At 43.0% G+C, this 26,722-nt stretch overlaps 1 long non-coding RNA gene across 1 annotated transcript; it reads right to left on the minus strand.

Moving 5' to 3' along the window:
* Positions 1–11,735: 11,735 nt before the first annotated feature.
* Positions 11,736–12,308, minus strand: LOC116876170. Its single transcript, XR_004384355.1, has 2 exons — positions 12,218–12,308; positions 11,736–12,076 (listed from the first exon to the last, which is right to left on the minus strand). It is a non-coding gene; the product is annotated as an uncharacterized LOC116876170 (long non-coding RNA).
* Positions 12,309–26,722: the final 14,414 nt, after the last annotated feature.

Below are 26,722 nucleotides of genomic sequence, written 5' to 3' on the forward strand. Positions count from 1 at the left end.
GGGGCGGGCAGGCGGGCGGGGCCGGGAGGGGGGGCGGGGGCCGAGGCGGCGGCGCGGCCGTCAGGAGCGGGGCCCCTCCATGCCGCCGGGGGAGGGCCAGGGCCGGGGCCGGGGGCGGGTCTCGGCCGCCGAGGGGGGCGGTGGCCGGCCGGAGGGGTCGCCGGCGTCGTCTTCCCGGGCCGGAGGCGGGGCGTGCCCGCGGCGGCTCCTCCCCCTGGGCTCCGCGCCGGCTCTGGAAGCCCGAGTGCGGGTGGGAGCAAGCAAGCGAGTGTGTTCTCCTTCCTCCTCCCTCTCTCCCGTCGTCCGCCCTGGGCTGGGGCGGCGGCGCCTGAGCGGTTCCCTCGCGAGCCGGTGTGGACCCAGCGGCTGGGAGAGGAGGAGGAGCACCCGGGCCGGGCGGAGATGCTTGCGGGCTCCGCGCAGGTACCTCAGCCAATCAGTGGCCAGAGTCGACGGTTGCGTAGTTCTCCCCGCCCCCCAGGGGGCCGCCTCTCAGAGAAGCCACGCCCAACTGCTACCGGACCGGCTCTCTCTCTCTCTCTCTCTCTCTCTTTCTCTCTCAGCGGCTTCCGCGCGGTCCCAAGAGCAGGTCTTTGCCAGTTTAGGGTCGGACGCGGGTGGGACGGAGGGGCGGTGGCCAGGCGCGCCCGAGCGCGACGAGGGGCATGCGAGGCCCACGTGAGAGGACTGAGGGGGATTGTTTCACGTTTTCCCAGGGCCCTAGGCCGACTTTGGACTCCTGACTTCCCTGCTCTGTCTCCTCGCGGGGGCCGCCGCCCCACCTCGGCCAGCGCCGCCGGGCTTCCTCCGAGGCCGCATCGAGCGTGTCCCGGCAGCGGAGGTTCCTCTGAAGCGAGCGCGCCAAGCCCAAGACGAGCTCGCTCAGCCCTCCACAGTCCGGCCGACTTTCGGGGAGTCGGCAGAGGCCGAATTCCCCGCACAACTTCACAAGGATCGGTGGCGTTGGCTCTCTGGGTTGCGAATCGGGGAGCTGGCTCGGGAGGCAGGGCTGTGGCTGTGGCTGTGGTTGGGGAGCCCGGACGCCTCGAGCCCGAGCGAGCGCCCACGCCGGGTGCTGGCTGCACAGAGTAGAGGTGGGGACGCGCGGCCCCGGGGCGCAGAGGCCACCCGACCGGAGGGACTTCCGCGGCCTCTGGGCCGAGGGGGGACGCGCTGATGTGGACGCCCCTGGCCTAACGGTTGCCTCTGGTCTGTAACGCTCTCGGGAAATTTTTTGCAGGACAGTTTAGCGAAAGTTCCTCCCCACCCCCACCCCTCAGCCTCCATCTTTTGGGGATCATTTTATTTGCTAAATAACGTTATCGGTGCCTAACACTAACATTTTGGATCCTTGTGCCGGTGTAAATTCCCGGTGATTTCGAGGAACTTAATAAGCTACCACCTTGACAGGCTTTCAACATTTTTGTTTTGTTTTGTTACATATTTAAGGTTTGAGGACCTTTAAAATTTTCTCTCACATTGTAGCTTTTTTTTTTTTAACGTAGCCCCAATTTTTTTTTTAATACCCATCTGGATTTTCTGAGGGTTAATTTTTAAAAGGTGGGTTTGATTTTAAATCCTTAATGTGTTTGGTTTTAAGATTTTATTTATTTATTTGACAGCCAGAGATCACAAGTAGGCAGAGAGGCAGGCGGGTGGGGGGGAGCAGACTTCTCGTTGAGCAGAGAGCCCATGTGGGGCTCGATGCGGGGCTCGATGTGGGGCTCGATTCCAGGACCCTGAGATGAGGGCCTGAGCCGAAGGCAGAGGCTTAACCCACTGAGCCACCCAGGCGCCCCATTAAATCCTTAATGTTTTAAGTCCTATTCCAGCCCAGCTATATAGCAGGAGTATGTAAAAAATAAGAATGACATTGTAACTCTGAAATGTTGGGACATCTATGGGAGAGCATGCCCTTTATCTCACAACTTTATACCCTAAGAAGCTAATTTATAGTTGAGTAAAAGGCTGAACTGAAGCCCAAGTCAGTTTCAGCAATAAAACAGGGAAAGGGAATTATTTTCAACACGTCTGAGATTGGCAAAGTATATGAAAGGCATTCTTCCATGAAATTTACTATTTCTTTGCATTCTTTGGCTGTAATGTAGAAATCCCTACAATCAGGAGAAACCTTCGTAAAGACTTTTATTAATAGTCCTTGCTCCCTTTTGCTGTCCTCTTCAACTTACCTGGAATCTTTTACCCTATCTCATCTACCTCCCACGTTTCTAAAGCATGGGCTGAAATACTTTAGGGCAACCAATAATTCTATTTGCCCAGCTAGATCCTCACAGGCTCCTACTGAGTCACCTGTCTAGATCCAGGTGTCTCATGTAGTAAGATAATATACGTTGGGAGGTGATTTTTATATGTGACCCAGGCAGAAGTTCTTTACAGTTTCCTTGGCAACAAGAAGCCATTTGGTAGGAGCTCTCAGAGATACCTGACCCATGAATTTTATATTAGAATTCAGATTTGTAAAATAAGATGATGACATTTGTCCTATCTGTGGCCAATATTAGAAAATGCAGTGATCAGAGCTTTTGCATATATACAACATATACACAGTGATTTAATGATTCTGCTTGTCTTCCATCAGCTGGACAATTTGCTATTTATACCCCAGTGCATTGTTTCAAACCTCTCTCCGTACTGCAACTCACTAGACCAACTCAACTTTTTTTCCACCCTTTAAAAATGAGAGAGAGGATACATTCATTGGGCAAGAGGGATGTACTACTACAGTGCCTTTCTGGGAGTGGCCCAGTTGGAAGTCCCAGGATACATTCCTTCTACATTTTTTAGCTGGCATTCTTCTGTAAAGAAGAGCTTTCCCTGCACTCTTCTCCACACTTTCTCTTTGAACATTCTTATAGACTTGGATTCTTTTTTTAGTCACTTGGTACCATGCTATTCTTTTTGATACTCAAATTCTGCTACGTGTAGGTATGTTTAGTTGGGAAAAACTACCCAGATGATTGTAATAAGACACCTTAGGAAGGTATTCCTCCCACCAAGCCTACCTATTGAGAAGAGGGCTTCTCAATCTGCTCTAGATTCTCTGGTATTTTACATATTCCCTGGTAATTATTCAGATGGGCCAGATACTGGTACTGTGGTAATGGTGGGTACATTTTTATCTAAGTTGTTCACAGAAGGATATATACCATCAAGGACATCTTTAAGGACACAGAGTGCTATTGTCTCTTGTCTCCAGATGATATTGAAGGCATATTCAATATACTATTTAATGCATATTCACTGTGTCTTACTTGCCTCTTTAACTATGAAGCATATTGACATTACTGTCCAAATATTTATATGTAAGCAGAAGACTGGTTTCAAGATTCTACTTTGGATTAAGATACTAGCCAGTGATTGAGGATTAAGGAGACTTTGCAACCCTTCCTTTTGTAATCAGGTTACTGTGAGGAATTTCAGTAAAAGCACAGTTAATGGATGGTTCAGAGCAGACTAATCATGATATCAAGTCTATAAGAAGGATGCCCAGATACAGCTACTTCTAGCTCAGATAAAGCAACTAATTTGATCCATACCAAGAATTTGTTCTTTCAGTCTTTGTGAGTGTTGACTTATTTGCTCCCTCTCCCATTACACCTCTCTGTTTCCTCCATTAGAAGATAAGTCTTAATGTGTTTTGTACTTAGTTTTACGTCTTGGTATTTAGAATACAGTAGATGTTAATAAATGTTTGCTGAATAAACAAATGAATAAATAATGCTCTAGGAACCAAAAGTAACTTCCAACTACTCCTGGGGTCACCTGAAAGGGAAAAGAAAACACCTGTGTCCCAATATTGCCAGACCAGTCCCTGAGATTCATTCTGAATGAATTGGCTTAGGTTACACGCCCATTACTGATTATTCACTGGAGCCACAGAAGTGGAGTCAGTTTCCTCAGAACTACGTGGGTCCCCCTCAAAAAATCCAGGGCTGTTGGAAGAAAGCGAGGGAAACATGGATGACGGGAAACAACAAATGTGTGTCCAGTGCCATTGTTCTTACAGTCTATACTTTTGATCACAAGTCGTCATGGATTTAAGGTACCTCAAAAATACATTTTTGTTTAGTTAGATCATGCATTTAAGAGCTATTAAATATTGTTGTTAAAGATTACAGTTAAAAAGCTGGTCTTAAGTTCCTGCAAACAACACATAAATTATTCATTGATATATAACTTAAGGAAAAATTAAGTATATATTTAAAATTAAAAAGATAAGTTTTGATAAGACTTACAAAAGCATCTTATAAGACATATTTGATATAGAAATGATCAGTATTGATGCTATGACAGCATTGGCAAGCTGGGAATCCATGCCCAACACTAATGTGTGGCACTTTTCCTGGGAGACTAGTGTTTGGTTGAATTCAGAGTCTCCCTGGAGCTGTGGTTTCATTTGTCAGAGAGATTCTTAGGGTCTTAGATGGACCAGATGGCCCAAGTTCTCTCACTTGTACACTGAAATGTGGAGAAGCCCTGGAATCCACAAATCTTTGAAGCCTGTCCAGAAATAAACCTGATTCTAAAGTGGGTTGATTTGGAAAATCCTCAGACTACTGGCTTGTGTTAGAAATTCAGGAACTAGGGGCATCTTGGTGTCAAGGTCAGTTGAGCATCTGACTTGGTTTCAGATCAGGTCCTGATCTCAGGGTTGTGAGATCAAGCCCTGAGCTGGGCTCCATTCAGAGTCTGCTTGGGATTCTTTCTCCCTCTGCTTCTGCCCCTCCCCATCTCTCTCTCTCAAATAAATAAATCTTAAAAAAAAAAATTTCAGGAGCTTGATGACATTAGATACTTGCCTGGTTCTGTGGGATGTCTACAAATAGACCTTGTGCCCAACTGTTCAGAAAGGTAAAGGCTGTCTCCCCAGAAAAGACAACAATTCTTCCTAGGGACTGATGGAAAGGTAGAGTTGAAGTGTCCGAAGTTTGGCTTGCTAGATAGAAAATCACTATTCCAGTAGTGTTCTCTGGAATGGAATTTGCTGAATTCATATACTGCTTTAAATATGGTTACATCAAATTACTGGTGAGCTGTTGGTTGTCAACCCAGGTCAAACCCATTATCTCTTATCTTTTTGCTCATAAAAGAAGCCTAATTTTTTTCCCCAAGCATCCAGCCTTCTCCCAAAGATCCCATATCCTTTGAGGGACACCTTTGCCGGCTCCATAGATAGATCTTGAGCAGTAACCCAATCAGGAGAACCCAGATTTCTTGCCAGTTGGTCCAGAAATCTGGAGCTATTGGGATACGTCAAAAGCTACACCACCTTAACTACGTGGTCACAATAAGCATTACTGATAATGGGCTAATCTAATACCATATTCTTCCTCCTGTTGTGGATGCCATCGGAAGAACATACTACTTGTAGTTTTCTTGACAAAATGTTTACACTGAATGTAATCATGGTGAAATAAAACAAATCAGATTGTGGGACATGATACAAGACAACTGGCCTGAATCTTAAAAAATATCAATGTCATGAAAGCAAACGTAGGCAGGGGACTACATTGTCCTAAGCTAAAGAAAACTAAAGAGGGGTACCTGGGTGGCTCAGTGGGTTAAGCTTCTGCCTTCAGCTCAGGTCATGATCTCAGGGTCCTGGGATCGAGCCCAAGCATCGGGCTCTCTGCTCAGCAGGGAGCCTTCTTTCCCCCTCTCTCTCTGCCTGCCTCTCTGCCAGCCTGTGATCTCCCTGTCAAATAAATAAAATACTAAAAAAAAAAAAAAAAAAAAAAAAAAGAGAAAAAGAAAAGAAAACTAAAGAGGCATGCCAAGGGGCATGATGACCAAATTAATGATCTGTGATTGGATCCTAGGCTTAAACAAAACAAAACAAAAAAACCCTCAGGGCACCAGGGTGGCACAGTTGGAGGAGGATAGGACTCTTGGTTTTAGGTCAGGTGGGGATCTCAGGGTCATGAGATTGAGCCCTGCGTGGAGCCCCTCATTGGGATTCTGGCTCCCTCTCTATCCACCCCTCTTGCTCATGCTCTCTAGCTTGCTTGCTCTCTCTCTAAAATATTTAAAAAAAAAAAACCTCTAAAAGACATTTTGGGGATTATTATGTAAGTTTAAATAGTGACTTTTAAAAAAAAAAGATTTTATCTTAGAGAGCCGGTGAGTGGGGGGAGGGGCAGAGAGGGAATTGCAGACTCCACACTGAGCAAGGAGCCAGATGCCAGATGCGGGGCTCCAGCAGAGCTCAATCCCAGGACCCCGGAGATCACTGCCTGAGCCAAAATCAAAAGTTGGACGCTTAACCTACTGAGCCACCCAGGAGCCCCTTAAATACGGACTTCTTGTTAGCCATGGTTGCTTTATCAATAATAACTTTCTTGGGTGACATAATGACCTTGTGGTTATATAGAAAAATGTCCTTGTTTTCAGTTGGTACCTGCTGTAGCATTGACGGTTTAAACATCATGGTATCCACAACTTATTTATTTAAAAATTAGAGAGAAATAAGTGTGCCAAAACATTGACAATAGGCAAATCTAGGTGAAGGGTATATGGGTGAACATTGAACTTTCCCCTTTCTGTAGGCGTGATTTTCTTTTCAAAATAAAGTGAGAAAGTGGAGATTACAAATACGGATCTACAGGATGAGTAAAAGGCACAAAGTATATATATTAAATTTATGAATGTTGTTTATCCCATTTCGAATTAACTGGTTTTATAAATGGGACAAAACATTAATCAAAGTCCTCTTTAAAACTATATACAAAATGGAGGAGTAAGGTTTGTGAAAGGAACAGGGAAGCCTAATGGAGAACTAGTTTTCTAAATTTGTTACCTCGATATACTGACCTCCCGAAAATTAAAGAGTGAAGCTGGTTAGGATCAACCTGTAATGGCTTGCAGAATCGAAGTGTCCCAAGAGTCAATTTGGCAACGCGTCCCCAAGCAAACCTGGGATCTAGCCAGATGCAAGCAAGGTCATCCTCAGGCAGAAGCATTTCTAAAGAAGGGTGCAAAATAATCTGCTGGAACCAAAATAGAGAAATCTTGGTTAAGTACCAGGAGGATGGTGTTCCATGCGGAGCATGTTACAATTAAATTACCTTCATTTTTCTTATTTACCTTCTACCAAAAGCGATTTAAGGAGATCTCTTATAATCTAACTAGGGAAAATGGAGAGTCAATGCATTTGTTCAGGTTAACGTGGGACTTCCGCGTGTAAACCATTGTTGCATCTGATGGATATGACTTTGCCGTCCCCAGAACGACACACTTTGGCAGGAGAAGACTGAGCTCTTTGGGCTTTTCCCTCACTCCCATGGAAAGTCTTTAAGACCATGTAGTTTTCACCCTAGGATTCTGATTCGGAACCTAATAACCTTTTGATTAGCAATTCAGTTTCCTATTGACTTAATGCTGGGAAACAGGATACCCCTAGAGAATGGAGATATGTAATCCTCTCCCAAGGAAGTGACATTTCATACTGAAATAAATACACTGACATTCTGCTTACTGATTCTTTGTAGGTTTAGTTAGAGGGGGTCACTCCCCTGAACCTTGTCAATTCTGAGTAAACAAGATCACTTTCTTGGATCCTGGCTTACATACACTACCTTGAGCAGTCCCTATTCTTGTCTGAGATAATTTTAACTTCTACACATTTAGGTCCAAATAATACAATTTAAAGATTTTCTCTTGGAAAAAAAAAAAAAACTATTTGAAACAATTTCTTTAAACTCTAAAATTTTAAAAATGTTCCTTAGCAGCTTTAGAGGACAGATTACAAATTTTTATGTGAAGAAGAAAATGCTAAATACTAAAGACTATTACTTAAATCCTGTAAACAACTGATGCTGTATAAGATTTAATTAATTTTTTAAAATTTACGTTTAGAATACATATGTATTATATATATAAATAAGTGGTGAATTTTTTTAGTTCATTAAAAAAACTTCAATTAAAAACCAATTTCTGATGTAGAAAAATACGTGTTTTATTTTTCACTTTTTCAACTGATTTTGATGGAACTATGTGGATACAAGTAAAGCAAACATAACCTAAATTAAACAGTCCTCTTGCCACACTGATCCCAGAGCACATCTACACATCAGAACACTGGTGCTGTAGACTAACTATAGTTGAAATATTAAAAGAAATATTTATTTTGCTTTTAAACATCAAGTCAGAATTTATTTTTCTTGCATTCAATATTTGTACTTAAAACATTCAATCAACATTTACAACTTTAAGGTTTTAAAGGTTTTTCTTCATAATTCTTAAATATTTTGCTATTAAAAAAGGCATGAGAGGGGCACCTGGGTGGCTCAGTGGATTAAGCCTCAGGGTTCTGATTTTGGCTCAGGTCATGATCTTAGGGTCCTGAGACCCTAAACCTCTGGGCTGGGCGTGGAGCTTGCTTAAGATTCTCTCTCTGCCACCCCCTGTGCCCCGATCCACTCACCCAAATTCACTTTCTCCCTCAAAAAAATTTTTTTAATAAATAAATAAATAATATCTTTATTTATTTATTTGATAGAGAGGTTGAGAGCAGAGCAGGGCAGAGGGAGAGGGATAAGCAGACTCCCTGCCAAGCTGGGAGTGGGGCTGGATTCCAGGACCCTGTCATGACCAAAGCCAAAGGCGGACACTGAACCCACTGAGCCACCCAGGCACGGGGACAATAGTTTTATTTCCCAGAAATGTAAGCTAAGTCCAGACCTTAAGATTTTATCTACACAGATCTACTGATTTTCAGATTGAACTGTGCTCGTGTAAGATTGGCAAACTCGCGGCGAACGTCACCGTTGCTGTTGAAATTCGGAGGGCGCGCAGAACCATTTCAATTCTACCGGAAGGCTTCGCCTGCTGATGTCAGGAGGGGTGGGATGATAGAAGGACTTCGGCTAAGTTGTCCTTTCCCGACTTCCAGCCTCCGAGGAGCCTTGGGCTTCAACTGGCGACCTCAGGCAGTCAGCCACACGGAGGAGATGACTGCCTGGGGCCAAGGGAAGACTCACAGGCACCCCCCCCCCCGCCCCCTTCTCAAGCCCCTCCCCCTTTCTCCTCCCACGCCTCCGCCTCTGACCTTAAGGTCTCCACGTTCAAGGTCCCATGGCCAGGAGGAAAGCCCTTCTCTGGATTCATCCTAGCTTCTGCTCCCACCTGGGAAGGCTCTGGCAAGGGCTGCAGCACAACTCACCTCCTTACACTTCCTGCCCGTGAACTTAACGGAGGGACCAGAAGAGCTGACGTCACCTAGCGGCCCGATGACCCAATCGCGCAGAGTGGCCCTGGTTCCCTCCAGCTCCACGTCTTCTGGAGTGGCCGGTGTAGTCCCGACTCCGGCGACGTGAAGCCGTCGGAGCAAAGAAATGGCGGGAGAGAAGAATCGTTTCGCCGCAGCAAAGCCCAAGTCTTTCTGAACAGCAACAGTGATGAAGAATGGTTATTGGGTATTGAGCTGCGTGCTGTCGAACCAATCACTTTAGACATAGTTTCTCTTAATCTTCATAACATTCTTCAGATAAATGCCATTTTATAGATGATTTTATAAACTGGGACTGAGAAGGTGAGCCATTTTCCAAGGTTTCATGCCAGCATGTGACGGAGGCCTGATTCAAACCCTGCTTGGCCACCCAAAACTGCCTTTCCAACCACTGTACCATCTAGAGAATGTGGAAGACTTTCAATTCAAGGAGCGAAAGGATTTGAAGCAACATTTACCACTAGTTTCCTCACTATAAAAGCCACAGGTGTTCGCTTTTAAAAATCTGAGTAATAAAAAACTTTGATTAATGTTAAGAATTTGAAATTAGCCATCATTCCACTGCCTTCCATTTCCAGTATTTTTCTGTGATTGAATGTGTGTAAGCATGCATGTATGTATGTGTGTATATTTGTGCAGAGTATATATGTATTATAAACTAGTTTGGGGGGTGCTACATTTTTATCTTAAGACTATACTGTAGATTTCCCAATTTGGGGGTTGTTCATTGCTAGTATATAGAAATATAGTTCATTTTTGTATGTTGATCTTGTATTCCACACTTTGCAGATTTACTCATTTTAGTAGTGTATGTGCATGTGTGTGTGTGTGTGTGTGCATGCATGCTTTAAGATTTTCTGTACAGAATCATAAGACTGTGAATAAAGACAAGTTTTGCGTTTTCCTTTCTGCTAGTGTGCCTTCTTAAATTCTCTATTTGCACTGGCTAGAATTTCTAGTGCAATGTTGAAGAGGTAAGAGTGAAAATCCTTACCTTATTCTCAATCTAGTGGGGGAAAAATGCAGTCTTTCACTATTGAGTATGATGTTCGTTGTATCTTTTTCATAAGTGCCCTTTATTAGATTATGGAAGTTCCTTTCTATTCCTAGTATGCTGAGGGTTTTTATCCTTTATAGGCATTGGATTTTGTCACACACTTTTTCTGGGTCTTGGAAGTGATCATGTGGTTTTTGTACGTTATTCTATTACGTGGTATATTATATTAAATGATATTTAGATATTGAACCAATCTTGCATGCCTAGGGTAAATCCCACTTGGTCGTAATGTATCATTTTTGTTATATGTTGCTGATTTCAGCTCTCTCGCATCTCATCATCTAGGCTGCCTGAGTAGAGCTAAGTCACTGGGAGCTGGGAAAAGGGGTGGAGGGAACAGTCCCAGGCTAGAGTGCCACAGACTTCCACTGATCTTACTGAAGTTCAACAGTTGATCACAACCAAATTCTTCTCAATTTGTTGTAGGACTTGGGTCAAATTACAGAGTTCCGCAATGGCCGTTTTTGATAGTTTTGTCCAATTTCATCAGTGCTTTTTGGGAAAAGGATTTGGCACGCTTCTCCCTCAGTCACTCAGGCACCCTTAACCCCTGCCTTCAGCCACCCCCCAGCCCCAGCGGTTTCTGTAGGGACGAGCTATACATCCCTAACTTTTCCCAGTCTACTTTAGTTCATGTTGTTTCCACTTTATGCAAAATGTAGAAACCTTGTGAGGTGTAGGTTCATTGACTGGTGTTAGGTTTATACATAAGTTTGTTCACCTCAAAATACATAGGTTCATTTACCATTTCTAAGAGGCAATGTAAACACTCAGTCCATCTCCCGTCCTATCCTATACCTATGGGTATCTGCAAAAAAATTTTAGGGTTTAGATTGAATAGTCACAAAGCCCCTTTTCATTTAGAAAGCACAAATGCTTTTAATGAAGGAAGAAAATTATAACAAAAACTCTTTACATATGTTATGTATCTGTGAATAACACATGCCTTTTCTTAAGTTTAAAATTCTTGAAAGGACAAGCAAGTCTTTGTGTTTTAGGGACTAGTGCCTAGAATAATAGCTGTAATTCTTTCACCGTATAAAAGGTACAGAGGGTTATTTGGGTCGAAGGTATTATGTGCAGAGTGAGTGATCTGTGTGTACTTGTAACACCTTTGCCCCCATGAGATCACACAGAACTGAACTTACATAACTTTTACACCAGGAGAGAACCAGCATCCACCACTATCTTGTGACTACGTGATCACTAATCATTCATATCTCTTTGACATGTCAGGAAATGGTATATTTTCCATTCCTGATTGTACTAGTTTGTAGCAATATAATTGAGGAAAAGTTTTTAGGGTGTGGTCTTTGTTTTAGTCATGTTTCCTTTTTGGAGAACGAATAGTTTATTTTTCAATGCTGTCTCTTAGCATTTATAGCATAATATATAGCATAATGTATTATTAGCATAATATATATATTTTTTCTCTTGCCCCAAAATTACCTCTTGGAGAGATATGCTGTTAATTTTCTGCTATGTGTATGTTCACATGTCTGGTTACATGGCATTTATCTATTGTGGAAGGTTAATTTTTAGCAATCCGAGAACATGTTTATCTAACCTGCCACGAAGAAGCATGCTAAGTTTGTGCTTTATTCCTTGTCTGGAATGTTGCTTATCTTCTCCTCATTCCTCTAAATCTCACCTGTCCTCAGGGGCTGAGCTCACATCTCCTCTTTCAGGAACTCTTCCATGACCATCCCATCCGGAAATGGCCTTTTTCTCTTTCCTTCCTTCCTTCAGCAAATATGTATTGAAGGTTCACTCTTTGTAAGACATCAATTAGGCAATAGAAGTTATAGGAAAGTTGTATCAAATCATTTCGCACTTGCAGATATGTGTTTATATCTTATTTTCTCAGTTAAATTGTGAGTTGCTTGGGCTATATCCTCCATCGTATTACTTACATTCCTTATAAAATGTAGTCGGGGGGCGCCCGGGTGGCTCAGTGGGTTAAAGCCTCTGCCTTCGGCTCGGGTCATGATCTCAGGGTCCTGGGATCGATCCCCATATCGGGCTCTCTGCTCAGCAGGGAGCCTGCTCCCCCGCCCCACCCGCCTGCCTCTTTGCCTACTTGTGATCTCTGTCTGTAAATAAATAAATAAAAATCTTAAAAAAAAAATGTAGTCGGGTGCTTCTATTTAGTAAGGGGTAGGGAAGTTTAATTTATATGATGACTACATTTGTAGACTTTCTTTAAAGATACTGAAGTTTGCAAGACACAAATAGTTCCAATATTTATATTATTTAATCATTCCACCCCAGATATCTCAATACAGGTATGGAACTAAATTTTGAAACTATTCAAAAGTCTGTCACTTTGTCACAGTTACATAATGACTCCCACCTGGCTCCCCTCGTCTCCATTATTTTTCCAGTTTCTGTAAGACTGGTGTGTGTGTGTGTGTGTGTGTGTGTGTGTGCATAACCATATAAATATAACACCACATAAAGCATTAAATAATCCCAGCCTGTGTCAGATTCCCAGATAGTGTGCCTGAGAGTGCAGGGCCCAGGAGAAAGAGCATTGTCCCTGAAATTAGGACATAAAGCTTATAATCCCTCACTAATGTCCATCTCCTCCTTTGCAAAATATAGGATATGGGAGGTATTGGGCTGAGTGATTGCTACAATCTCTTAGAGCTCTAAAATTACATGAGCTTCTGCAGTCTGATTCTTTGAATAAAAATCAGGAAGTGGAACATCAGAATTTGCTGTACAAATATAGTCTACATCACTTGCAAATTTTAGCCTGCTGTCTCCTCCTTTTCTAATGTTTATGATGAACCATCTTTGTGAAACCTGTTTTCCCAGTCGAGAAGGCCCTTCTCACCCTGTCTGTGTGTGTGTAAGTCTCACCCTGCTTCAGGGTCAGATTCTACCAGTCCCAGAGGAAAGGAACTAACCTGTCTTCTCCAACCATCTGGTCCCCCTGAGCCTCCCCACCCTCTGAGCTACCACACCCTCTACCACCCAGGCCTCTTTTCTCCCCAGTTATTTCTATGTGTAATTCTTGTCTATCCTATAGGACGTGAGCCATATGTTCCATTTCTTTTCATGACTCTGTGTTAAATAAACAAACTGATTAAAGCTTGATTTTTAAATTCAAATATATTAGTAAACTGCTAAAAACCTTTCAGAGGCATAGGTAAAATGAAGGATATTTTCATATAAATTAGATGTGTAGCAAACTGTCTTAATGGAATATTTGCTTCATATAAGTTTAAAGAACTTGTTTTACCAGTAATACTTATATTAAATAGGCTATTTTGGAGCATAAACTGCTACAACCAAGTTGTAAAACAATGTGACAATATGTATCAAGAATCTTAAAAGTGTTTGTACCTTTTAATATACTTATTTCTGGGAAGGAATTCTAAGGAAATAATCCTAAATCAGAAAAAGAAAAAAAAAAAGGCTTTATACGAAAACATGTGCATAATAGCTTAATCTGCAATCTTACTATCCCCAGATAAGTGAATGGGCAAGTATATCATATACACATGAGACAATATTATGTAACCATTACAAATGTAGTTGGCAAAATGTGTACCAATACAGGGAAATGCTCTAACATAATGTTGAGCGAAAAACATCAGGATATAAACGTTTACAAATAGCAAGGTCAAAACAATAAGCAAAGGGGCGTGTGGGTGGCCCTTCTGCTTAGCACCTGACTCTTGATTTTGGCTCAGGTCGTGATCTCAGGTTCCTGAGATCAAACCCCGTGTGGGACTCAGTGCTGGGCTTGGAGCCTCCTTGGGATTCTCTCTCTCTTCTTCTCGTTCTGCCCCTCCCCATCCCGGCTCATGCTCTCTCTGTACAAAACAAAACAAAACAAAAACAAAAAAATGCAATATGCAAAACTAGGAGTAGAAAAAAGAAATGGAGGAGAGTATACTAAAATGCTAAAAGGCGTTATCTTTTTATGGCAAAATTGCAATTTGAATTTTTTCTCTACTTTTTTGCTTTGTTTTGTTTTCCACATTGTCGAAATTGAGCATACATTCAATTTGGAATGGAAAACAATATAATTTCAAATACGGGGTCACCAAAGATTTAAGTTTCAAGCAGACATTTTTTTAAGAACTCAAATATCTTAGTTATTTAGCATCTGAAGAAGATGAGGTTGTCTAAATAGAAGTTGGATCTTTTCTGTCGCCCTCTGAGTGTCGTCAAGTCTGAAGAGTGACCCAACCACTCGGTCACTAGTTTGAATCTCTTCCTCAAACTTTCTGCTCATGCTGTCCCGTGGAGTCCTTGAACTATTTGCACTTCCACTGAGTTGAGAATAAGCTTTGAAGAAAGAGACTCACACCTCCCTTCCTCCACTTGATGGTCAGTATCCCAGCTCAGTCAGGGAGTTTTCAGTCTGTCCTCTACCCCCACACCCCACCCCTGCAAAGAGGCAATGGTTTCTTACGTTTGACTGATCAGGGTGACAGGGATTCTTGGTGATCTTTTGACACGTCAAGAACCACACACAAAATAAGTCAGCCATGGGACATATACACTGTCGCAGCTATTCGGCAAATTTATGACACTAATAAAGCAAGTGCCTTTTGCTTAATGCTGGACCGAATTTGCCTGGTATTAAGTTTTAAAACTGCTTAAACATCCCGTTTAGGAATATCTGCCTTAGAATAATTCGTGTATTTTAATCAGAAGGAATCACAAAGGAATGATTCTAAGAGGATCAAATACTACCCCTGGAAAGGGAAAGAGAGTATCCTGAGAAACAGAACCGAAACCAAAGTGATAGAAAATGAAACGAAACTGAAACCTAGCCAGCAAAGCTGTTAAAAAAAAAAAAAAAGTCCTGATCTTAACAGAGTCGTAGCAGGTAACTAGATACGAGCCAGTATTACCAAAAGTAAGAGAACTAAATGTCTTAAATTGTCCTAGGTTACATTTCTACTCAAAATGAAACAGGTCACCAGCTGTGTGATCTTGCTAAAGTTACTAAACATCTCTGAGTGTTCGTTTAGTTGTCTGTGAAGATGGGTATGGTAGCACACATCAGCCAAGATTAAATACAGACCCTCAGGGCTGGGGGGGCCTTAGGGATCGTCAGGCATGACTCTCTCCCTACCCCCCAACCAGGACAGGGCCTCGTTCTAGCCATGCCTCCTCCCAGTCCCTTGACATTCAGGGCCACGGCTCTCCTGTCAGGACAGCAAGCTCTCGTGGCAGCCAGTTTCTGCAGGGCCCACTCAGGGCCCAGGCAAACTGAGTCCCAAGCAACGTGAGGGACAGGGTGAAAGAAGAAATGCTGAGAGGACATGAAGCTGATCTGGCTTCATAAGACAGCTCTGTGGGGACAGCTGAGGGGGCAAGGTGGCTCGGTCTGTGCACCATCAAGTGATGACCAAGCCAGGCAGAGGAGATGGTGATGGGGATCACAGGGTAAGGGTGCCATGCAGACAGGACACAGGACTCAGAAGAGAAGAGCCCTGGGTTTATCTAAATCCTCTGCCATCACCATCTTGAAACTCTTAATAATCTTTTAATAATTTCATTTTACCTTGGCCTCCACCAATTATGTAGCTAGTCCCGGTATGACATCCAAGACCCACTTAGCAGAGCGCTGGGGGAAGGTGAAGAGGGGGACACAGGGAAATCAAGAACTGCCCTGGCATGTGTGACTTTTTCCTATGACCCAGTGAATGGTAGGACAAGGCTGCATTGTTCTTCCTGTACCCTGAGGACGTACTTAGCACCTACAGGATTAATCTGAGGGTTCACGGGGACTGGGGATCATTCCCACAGAGGTAGCTCCACGGAGGTCTCTGGGAGCGGGGGCAAGGGCCTGGTTGTTGTCACTTCTCCCCCTGTATTTTGTTGAGGTAAAATTAACGTAACGTAAAAGTAACCATTTTTTAGTTTAAAGTATAGAGTTCAATGGTATTTGGTACACTCACAGTGTTGGGCAGTCTTTGCTTCTATCTAGTTCCAAACCATTTTCGTCCCCTCAACAGGACACCCCATACCCATGAAGCAGTCACTCCCATTCCCCACTTGCCTCAACCCCTAGCAACCACTAATTTGCTTTCCGTGTCTATCGACTGACCTATCGCGGACATACCACAGAAATGGAAACATACACGATGTGGCCTTTTGTGCCTCGCTTCTTTCACTTACCGTCATGTTTTTGAGGTTCACCCACATTGTAGAATGTAGCCTGTAGCACTGGGGCATTGTGGACCAATTATATTCCATTGCGTCAACACACACTTCGTTCATCCATACCAGCCACTGACGGACGTGTGGGTTGTTGCCACCTTTTGGCTGTCGCAAATAGTGCTGCAATGAACATCTGTGCACAGATAACAAATGTCTGAGTACCTGTTTTCAGGTCTTCTCCAGTACATCCCTGGGATGCTGGGTCATATGGTAATTGTTTAACTTTTCGAGGAACCACCAAACTGTTACCACAGTGGCTGCACCATTTTACCTTCCCACCAGCCATGTAGGAGAGTTCCGGTTTCTCCACCTCCTTGCCAACACCGGTTATCTTCTGTTAACTTTCTTTCTAATTGTAGCCATCCTCACGGAAGGGAAGTGGTATTTTGCTGTGTGTTTGATTTGCATTTTCCTAGTGACAAATGATGTTGAACAACTCTTCATGTGCTTGTTGGTCATTTATACATCTGCTTGGAGAAATGTCTATGCCAGTCCTTTGCCCATTTTTGAATTTGGTTGTTTGTCTGTCATTGAATTCTAAAGAGTTCCTTATATGTTTGATACAAGTCCCTTACTGAATATATAATTTGCAAATACTTTCTCCCACTCTGTAGGTCGCCTTTTCACTTTCATAAATAGTCCATTGATGCACAAAAGCTTACAATTTTTATGAAATTCAATTTATTTTTTCTTTTGTTGCTTGTATTTTTTTGTCATTTTAAGGACTCCATTGCCAAACCTAAGGTCAGGAAGATTTACTGCTATGTTTTCCTCTAAGACTTCCACAGTTTTAGTTTCTAAATTTAGGTCTTTGATCCATTTGATGTGATTTTGTATACACTGTAGAACAGAGGTCCAACCTCATTCTTTGGCTTGTGGGGATCCAGCTGTCCCGGTGCCATTTACCAAAAACCCATTTTATTGGCTTGGCACCCTGGTCAGTTAGCCACAGACTTATGCATTTATGTCTGGACCCTTGATTCTATTCCACTCATCTGTATGTCATAGTTTGAATGGGTGTGGGTAAGCATGTGTCAGAATGGGCTGTGATCTGCCTTACACAGAGTCACGGTAACACGTCAATAACCTGGACAAAGGTTGAGACACATAGTGCTTGGTAAATGTGAGAAAGAGCAGAGCTTTGAACATTAAGCATAAATACTGCAAACACATGTGCAGAGGCCACAATCTAGGGACTTGTTCAAGAACTTGGAATAAACATATCTAAACAAAGACAAGCTGAGCGGCCTTACTTGGCACACCTGTCCTAGAAGCAATGGTTCTTATCTTGGTGGCTGAACTCATTCTACAAATACAAGTAAACATCTTAGGGAAGGGCAGATCCATCATGAACACTGCAAACAATTCAGAATATGGTGCTCCATAGGCTAAAACTAGGAAGAAATTACGATGTGTGAACTTGAAGCTACTTTAAATCATCCCCCTGTTTTCCATTTGGTTAACATAACAATTTTTTCTCTCTCTCTAGACAAAATGATCGAACTTTCTAAGAGTAAATTTAGTTCAAATAAATTCAACCAGGTTATCCAAATAACTTATGATTTACTATTCAAATTTTAACTAAGTTAGTATTAATTATGTTTTAATGTTATTATTAGTATGTTTATATATTTAATTATAACACATTGTGTTATTCTATTTTCTTAATTATTAGTAATCCCTCATTCATGAAAATGCTTAAAAATAACTCTTTAACTCAACAATTTATCAAGGGTTTACCTTGTGTACCATGGTGGATGACGACATTTGTGTATTCATTCAGCGAACACAGTCTGAGCACAAACGCACACAGTCTGGGCTCAGGGTGGGGCAGGAGCAGGCCCTGTCTTCCTATAGCTGCTGGGTCCTCGGTTGGTCCTATAAAGGGCACTGAAGCAGAAGTCACTTTTCCAGGGCCCCACCAGCTACGTCCTGCCCCAGGACTCTGAGCTTACAGCTAGTCAGGCCCACAGGTATGGGGCCCCCTAGCCTCTCAGCTCAGCCAAGACACATAGGAGCTTCTCCTGTGGAATTCTGCTGGCATGCTAAGGGAAATCTCCAAAGAACAAGACGAAAGAAGCAAACAACGAAGCAGAGAAAGGGACAAGTTTACGGAACACGGATTATTTATCCCAAGGGAACAGAGTTCTTGATTTCAGTCTCACTAGAAGGGTCTTTTCCTAAACCCCAGTTTTCTACACACCACCCCCTATCTACCATGCTCCTCCCCTTGGCTGCCACAGTCTTACAGGTGCCCCGAGGGAGGGACAGGACCTTTCCTGGGGCCTAACAGGCTATTCTCATTAGGTTACAGAATCTTCAGGCTTTCTCTAGGGCTCATTATCTTAGGAATGAACCTCTCTCCAGTCCTTGGCCCACCCCTAACCTTGGCAGGGCTGGGAGGCAGAGGTGCAAGGGGAAGTCACAGGCCGTATGTCTGCATATTTAAAAGTCATAAATCAACTAGGAAACTGTCAAATGACACGTCCTCCTTCCTTGATGTAGATGTAACTTCATCATGACATGGATGACAGGTTCCTATTTAACCCTTGAGCACAGCCTACCCCTATTTCTCTTCCTGGTTTGTTCCACAATCTTTCATATCTGTACGTAGACACTCCAGTCAACCATTCCATGCTCTCTACTATTCTTACTACCTTTAGTTGTAATTGTAACTACAATCGTTTCATGGTAATGATCTACAATATCTCAATAAAAATTAAATTTTTTTTTAAAAAGAGGAGGAGTAAAGAATGAAGAGAAAGAGAGTCTGTGTTGGGGGGTATGTGTGCAGTATGGCCCACACACCCAAGGGAGACGTGCCCCTGCGCTAGGCCTGTCTGCTTCATAGGAGCCCCCCGCCTTAGGACAAGGAGTCCACAAGAGCCTACTCCTTGTTCCGAGCTCCTCCTTTCCAAACCATGCTCCAGGTAGCCAGGGCCTTGGAATTCTCTGCCGAAACAGCCTACTGCCCGTTTCTGGGACCTGCACAGCCTTTCCCTCTTGCTGTCACTCTGACTGGGTCTTGACTCACTGCCTGTGTGGACACCTTTAGAGCCCCGGCTGGGCCAAGGGGTGGCTGGTTGTAAAGACTACGACCAGCATTCGATTCAGCAAATGAAGAGCTCGAATGCTGGTAACCCCGCATGGTGGTGACCCAGTGAGGAACGAGGGCAGGCGCGTTGTTTCTCTCCTCCGGAGCCACAGAATTCTGGAAAGGAGAGCAAGAAGGCAGATCCAGGCTGGTCCACTCCTCGAGCTCCTGTAAGTGGGACGTGGTTCATAAGACACACAAGAAGCAAGATCCACTGTTCTGCTCCTGCCACTCACTAGCCGTCAAGTCCAACATCAGGCATGATCCGAAGATGAAAGCGTATACATCTGCATTTTGCTTCGTCATTTCACTCTTCAAATCACAGGTTGACTGTACTTCTCTGGGAAGAAGGGCTGTTGATTTTGGCATCCAGCACCCCACAGTTCCAAGTGCAGTAACAGTTTCTAGGTCCTTCTGGCTCCACCAGGATGTCTGCCCAGGAAGCCCACAGTGGGGAGCGGCTGCCTCTCGTGCCAAGTCCTGAGACCCGAGAGCTTCCTGAGAAGCGCAACAAGCCCATTCTCTGAGGATAAACTGAGCGAGGCTGTGAGGGCACAGGAGGAAGGAGGGCACAGGGGAGAGCAAATTGCAGTGGAAGAAACTTCTGGATTAGTATTCATAATTATCAGTAACAGAATCATCCGTCAGTCATGAAGTGCTGTATGTTTAGCGTTTGGAGCACTTCTTTCTCTATTCCCCGCCTAATTTATATTTCACAGCGGATTTTTGGAATTACTGTCTTGCGTATTTATGCCCTGCTTAGTTATCTTCCCCAAAGGATTTGAAGCAGCTTATCTCCTTTAAGGTTAATATGTTTGGATCCTAAAACTTCTCAAAATGCATTTGGTTTTGTATCTGCCAACCAAAATGTCTCTTGGGAGATTGTCAGAGAAAGTAAATAATCAAGGAGGGAGAGCCAGAATTGAGCTAGAGGACACTTGCGTCCCAGCGTATTGGAAACACGCTCCTGCTGCGGCCATACTGGGAGAAAAGTCGAGATGCTTTAAAAAATGATTTCTATGGCATTGGTCTGGGGAACAGGGCCTGACACACCGCTGCCTAGAGTCACACAGTGTCCCAGTCGGTGTGTGGCAGCCCTGTGGAAGGGCCAGGGATGTCTGGTGCCCTCTGTCACAAATACTATTTACCATGCGTGCCATGTTGGAAATCACTAGGTCGAGCCACATCTTACGCTTCTCCACCTGGATGGCTCCAAGAGCTCCTCCAGGGCTGGAAAGGGCGCTCATTTGTATTTATGTCCTAAGAACAAGTCATCACGACTGACATGTGGTAGGCACTAAGTAAACGTTGAGCAGAATCTGCAAGTGTGCTTTTTATAGATTCCTCCAAGTCATTTTTAGAATGTTGAGCCCTAAAAGCTTAAGGACAGAACTATTGATCCTGCAGGTGCCAGGTTGACAATAATTTATTAATCCATATTGGGGAGATAGTAAGTCTAAAAAGGAGGAGACTGCAGGACAGGATGGTTTTATTCAAACACTAGAAAGTTTGTCCCAGGATCAAGCTGGGAACCACTGAGTGAAAAACAGAGAAAAGGTGAAGTTTCTTAAGGATAGTATCATGGGCTAGGCCTTCAGGAGCCGGGCATTCTCTTTGCTGCTGGAACAAGGGTACAGGCACAATTTTTCTGGGAGAGAATTTGGTAATATGTATGGAAGTTTTAAATATGCGTAGAACCTTTGACTCGAGAATCTGGAGTCTCATTTCTAGATTTTGTTCTTTGAAATTTATCAGCATCAAAAAGATATGTGTACATGGGTGTTCAACACAACATTGGTTATAATAATGACACATTTCAAACAACATGAACTTTCTACATAAATCACGATCTCTAGATACTCAGGTGTATCCATTTCCATTGAATGGAATATTATACAGTGGTTAAAATGGTGTTGTAGAGTTACACTTATTTGAATGAAAATGTTTGTACCATATGGCTAAATAGAAAAAGCAAGATACAAATGGCACAATTTTAATTTAATATAAATATATTTGTAGTTGCTAGAGAGATAGAGACAGAGATAGAAATTCACGAGGAATATACATCAAAATGTTGATGGCAGTTATCTCTCTGGGTGTTAGGAATACAACTAATTTAACATTTTTGGTTTTATCTGTTATATCTAAACTTTGAACTATGGATATGTGATACTGTAATACTCATTCTAATACTAATGCTAATTCTAAAGAAAGTTGGGACTGATGAAAACATGCCCTTCCTGTCCGTTCAGTCAGTGAGCTTTCTGTTGCCCGAGGTGCTCAGCTGTAGTGGAAACTGTTTCAGGGCCAGATGTTGTAGGAGGAAAGTTGGAACAGAAGAAGCCAAACCACTTCCAACTGTAGACGCTCTGATTCCATGAAGGAAGATGGTGACATTAGAAATTGTGTATAAGTTCTTCTCATGCTTTGTCAGGTAAACATGGTTTTTCAGAAATAATATTTAAATATTTTTTTTTGCAAGGCTTGTTTTTGATGGTGAGAATATCATTTAAAAATCAGAAGTTATATTCTTTGTTTTTTAAACAGAGCAAACCCTTTATTTCCAAGTTTTACATACTTTCTTTAGCAGAGGAAAGAGAGGTCAGGAACTCAATGATTTTTATTTTATTTTACTTTTTTTAGTGAGGGAGAGAGCAAGGGGAGGAGGGCAGAGGGAGAGGGAGAGAGAGAATCCCCAAGGAGACTCCACACCCAGCAGAGCCCAATGTGGGGCTCAGTCTCACAAGATCTGAGATCGTGACCTGAGCTGAAATCAAGCATTGGATGTGTAACTGACTGAGCCACCCGGGTACCCCAGAAGTTATATTCTTAATATATTTGCCTTTTTCTATGACTTCTCAATGAGCAACAAAGTACGAACTGGAATATTCTCATTTTGTTCACTGGTTTGGCACGTAATACGTTTGTGTCTACCTCTGAAAACAGAAGTAACATTCGCCTCTCAGCCCCCTGGGCGCGACGTAAGCTCCGTGAGGCCAGACATTGATTTATGCTGCTCCGGAGCCCGGGACAGTGCCTGGCACACAGAAGGCACTCAGCAAATATTTTGTGAATGAATAAATGGATGTTGGCATGGAAGGATAAGCAACTTGGAAGAAAGCTGCTCTGCAAATACATGCTTTGGGCTGTATTCATTTTAATTACTTTAAAAACATGAATTGGTAAACGGAATTCCAAAACAAAAAGTCATTTTTTTATGCAATCAATTTTTCAAATTACTAAACTTCTTTCAAAGTCAGGTATGGTCTTTCTACAGCTGTATATTTAAAAACTGAAAACCACAGATCACGTTCTAGATCACTACTATTCAACAGAGCTTTCGGCAACAAGAGAAATATTCTCTATCTGCACCCTCCAATATGGCGGTCATTAGCCATGTGATGGCTAATGACGTACTGAGCACGTGAAAAGTGGCTTGTTGAAAAGGAGGCGCTGAATGTTAAATAGTATTTAGATTTAGAAAAAGTCTTGACCACACAGCCTTCCTAATCTCCAGTAGTACCGCAACATTCTGGACATTCCATACATTTATTTGTATCCAAAATAAGGTTTCCAAATAAGGTTGTATCCAAATAAGGTTTATTATACAATCCCGATCCTAGCTCTGATTCTAGAGCGCCCTTTTCACTAGTTGACTACTGAGGAATAGGGCTTTGGTGGTGTTAAGATATAAATACAGGATTTTGTTTGTTTTCACTTAAGGATCCCTGTGACATTATCTACAAAGCAGACCTCAGTGTCCGGGGATTGGGTGAGGCAACCACTCAGGAGGGCCAGCCCACTGCCTTCCCCAGAAGCCTTCATGAAACATTCACGCGGAGTGTTCTTCTTTAATGGACTATTTATCTTAATTCTTCATCTCGTTGATGTGTAACTAACTGTCCTATGGACATTGGTATGATATGGATGGTACCATAGGTCAAAGAACAGGAAGCAATTTAGGAGAAAAGCAAAAATGGAGAGAGAAGGCGGTTAAACAATATATTTTTGTGGGACTTAACCGGAAAAAAATTGTTGTGAGGTTTATGAAGAATTATAGCCAGTTGCTGAACGAGGTGCAATCAGAAAACAGCTAAGCTTCAAACACAGGACACTAGAAGCCTTGGCGGCCATTCCTGAGTGCTTCTGATGCTGTATGTCCATTTCCAACCTGTCACTAATTCCTATGTTTCCGATTGAACTCTTCTTCTCCAGTCCCATTGCCAGCATCAGAGTCGAGGACTTCAACCATCTGTCTAACCCCAGTGCCATAGACCGAATGTTGGTCTCCCCCCAAATCCTTATGTTTAAATCTTAATCCCCAATGGGAAGGTATTAGGAGGTGGGGCCTTTGAGACGTGATTAGCTCAAAAATACAGATTCAAAGGGGAACGTGCACTGCAATGTTTATAGCAGCATTATCAACAATAGCCAAGCTATGGAAAGAGCCCAAGTGTCCATGGACTGATGAATGGATAAAGAAGATGTGGTGTATATGTACAATGGAATATGACTCAGCCATCAGAGAAGAAGAACTCTTGCCATTTACACTGGCATGGATGGAGCTCGGGTATTATGCTAAGCGAAACAAGTCAAAGACAGATACCATATGATTTCACACACAGGTGTGATTTAGGAAATGAAACAGATGAACACAGAGCAAGGGGGTGAAAAAAAGGAGAGAGACGGGGAAGCAAACCATAACAGACTCTTCAAGACAGTGAACAAACTGAAGGTTGATGGAGAAAGGAGGGTGGGGGATGGGCTAAAGGGTCATGATGGACATAAGGGCTAAATGGGTGATGGGCATAAAGGAGGCACTTGTTGTGAGTACTGGGTGTCACGTGTAAGTGATGAGTCACTAAATTCTGCTCCTGAAACCAATATTACACTAGATGTTAACTAACTAGAATCTAAATAAAAATTTGAAAGAAAAAAAAAAAAAGAGGCGGGCCTTTGGGAGGTGATTAGGTCCTGAGGACGGAGCTTCATGAATTGGACTAGTGCTTTTTGTGAGACCCAGAGAGCTGCCTCCCTCCTTCTGCCACATGAGAACACAGGGAGGGGATGGCTGTCTATGAACAGAGAAGCAGACCCTCACCAGACACGGAAGCTGCCAGCGCCTCAATCACAGACTTCCAGCTTCCATAACTGGGAGAGATAAACATCTGTTGTTTATAAGTCACCCAATCTATGGTACTTTGTTACTGGAGCCTGAATGGACTGAGACACCTAGTTCAAAAGTCCTTCTGCAATCCTCTCCCGGGTGAATGTTTCTGGAACAACGCTTTCATCCTTCCCCCAGGAACAGAATGGAATGAATGTCACTCTTCACACCCAGGGCCTATAATGGCTTGTGTTCCTTCTTGCAACAGGTCCCGATTTGATACCCGATGCGAGGTAAGAATGAATGACTGTCTTTGCTGAGAAAGGAGAGTCCCATCTACCACAAATTGATATGTTGTCCTTGGGCAAGTCGCCTTATCCCTGGGCCTGAGATTACTCATCTAAATTCCTCATCCTAAAATAGCACCATGAGATTCAACATGTTTAAGTTCTCATCCAGCCCCCACACAACCACTTTAAAGCATTTGCTTGCCTTTACTCTGAGACAACTTGTTTTGGCCTCATCCTTGGCCTTGGGGTCCCGATAGAAAGGAGCACCATGCTGAGGAGCAATCACTTGCTTTAGTTTTACTCTTTAAAAACTGCGTCCCCTTGGCAGTGACGCAGTCATTAAATTAGAGTGTGTTCTGTTGTTCCCTGGAAGGGCACATGAGTATAACCTCTCTAGCCTTCCAAGCCTTCTCTTTCTCTTTTCTCTTCGTGGCTGGAGGGAAGATGTCCCCCTCCTCATGCCTTCTGACTCATTGAGGCATATTTCCCCACGAGGCTGTGCGACATCGAAGGGCTGCCTCCACTCCCAGCAATGCCTGCAAGAGTTTTCCCCAACAAGATGCCGCATTAGCACACACTCCAAAGCCTTCTCTTTACTTCATTCCAGATCCCAAAGATCCAACTGACACAATAAAAAGTTATATGTATCTGTGAGACCCACAAAAGATAGTGTGATAATAAAAGATGATGAAAAAAGATAAACACTGACAACATAGAGATTTGGAGGCTATATATGAAATGTAAGAGAAAAAACTTCATCATGGAACACTAGGAAATCAGCCATGGGAGATTACATTCTCTGGGGGCTGCCACTCAACTCTTCTCTCCTAAAGCTCCTGTTTCACTGCATCGTGGCTATTTGTTCACATGGCCTATTAACATTGGATTTTGGTTACTCCGGGATAAAAACCAGATTTTGCTTACGTCCACATCTCTAGTCCCCAGTCCGGTGTTTAGAAAACAGTGGATGTTCTATGAAGGTTTATTAATGAGAAGGAGAAGGGAAAGTGTTTCTGAGAAAAGACTAGAGGAAGCCTATTGAGAGAGAAAATTGGAGTCTAGCACATTAACTAAAAGGAACATAATGAGTCTCTGTGCCATAGGAAAGGTTATTTTGTGCAGCCAAAATGTCATGTTTTCCCTCCAGCTTATTGGAGAGGTACCGAGAATTACCCACGGAATTGGGGTTGAGGGGGGACAGAGAACAGGATGGGGGAGCGGGATGGGAAGAACGGGATGAGATTCATTGCAGATGGTGAATTTTAGAGAGGTGTTTTTCACACAGATAGTGTCTGATAGGCTGTAAAAATGAAAGCAAAATAAATTAATCACCAAGTGTGAAAGGCCTTTGAGTCTACTAGGAATGATTTGGTTATACCGAGAATTAAGGATGAGTAAAAGAATATGCCCAAATGGGTAATGGCCTCTAATAAGAAATGGAGGAAAGAGAGCTTCTACCATCACTACTAGCATCACCTCCACAACACCATCATCCGAGGAGCAGAAAAACCTGTCAGTGTCAGCACACGGGCAAACATTCACATTGGAAGACGCACCTTGGAGACAGATGCCCCTTTCATCATTAGATACAAGAGGCAAATGAGGTAGATAGATAATGTGATTTTAGTATCATCATTACTGAGCACCTCCATTAACATAAGATTCCCCAAAGGGTTAGTATTCTGTTAATGTGGAAGAGGATGGATTTCAGGATTTTTATATCTTCTGAAACAGATGG

Source organism: Lontra canadensis, unplaced genomic scaffold (assembly GCF_010015895.1).
Source record: "Lontra canadensis isolate GAN:19392208 unplaced genomic scaffold, GSC_riverotter_1.0 scaffold44, whole genome shotgun sequence".
In the NCBI taxonomy this organism is placed as follows: Eukaryota; Metazoa; Chordata; class Mammalia; order Carnivora; family Mustelidae; genus Lontra; species Lontra canadensis.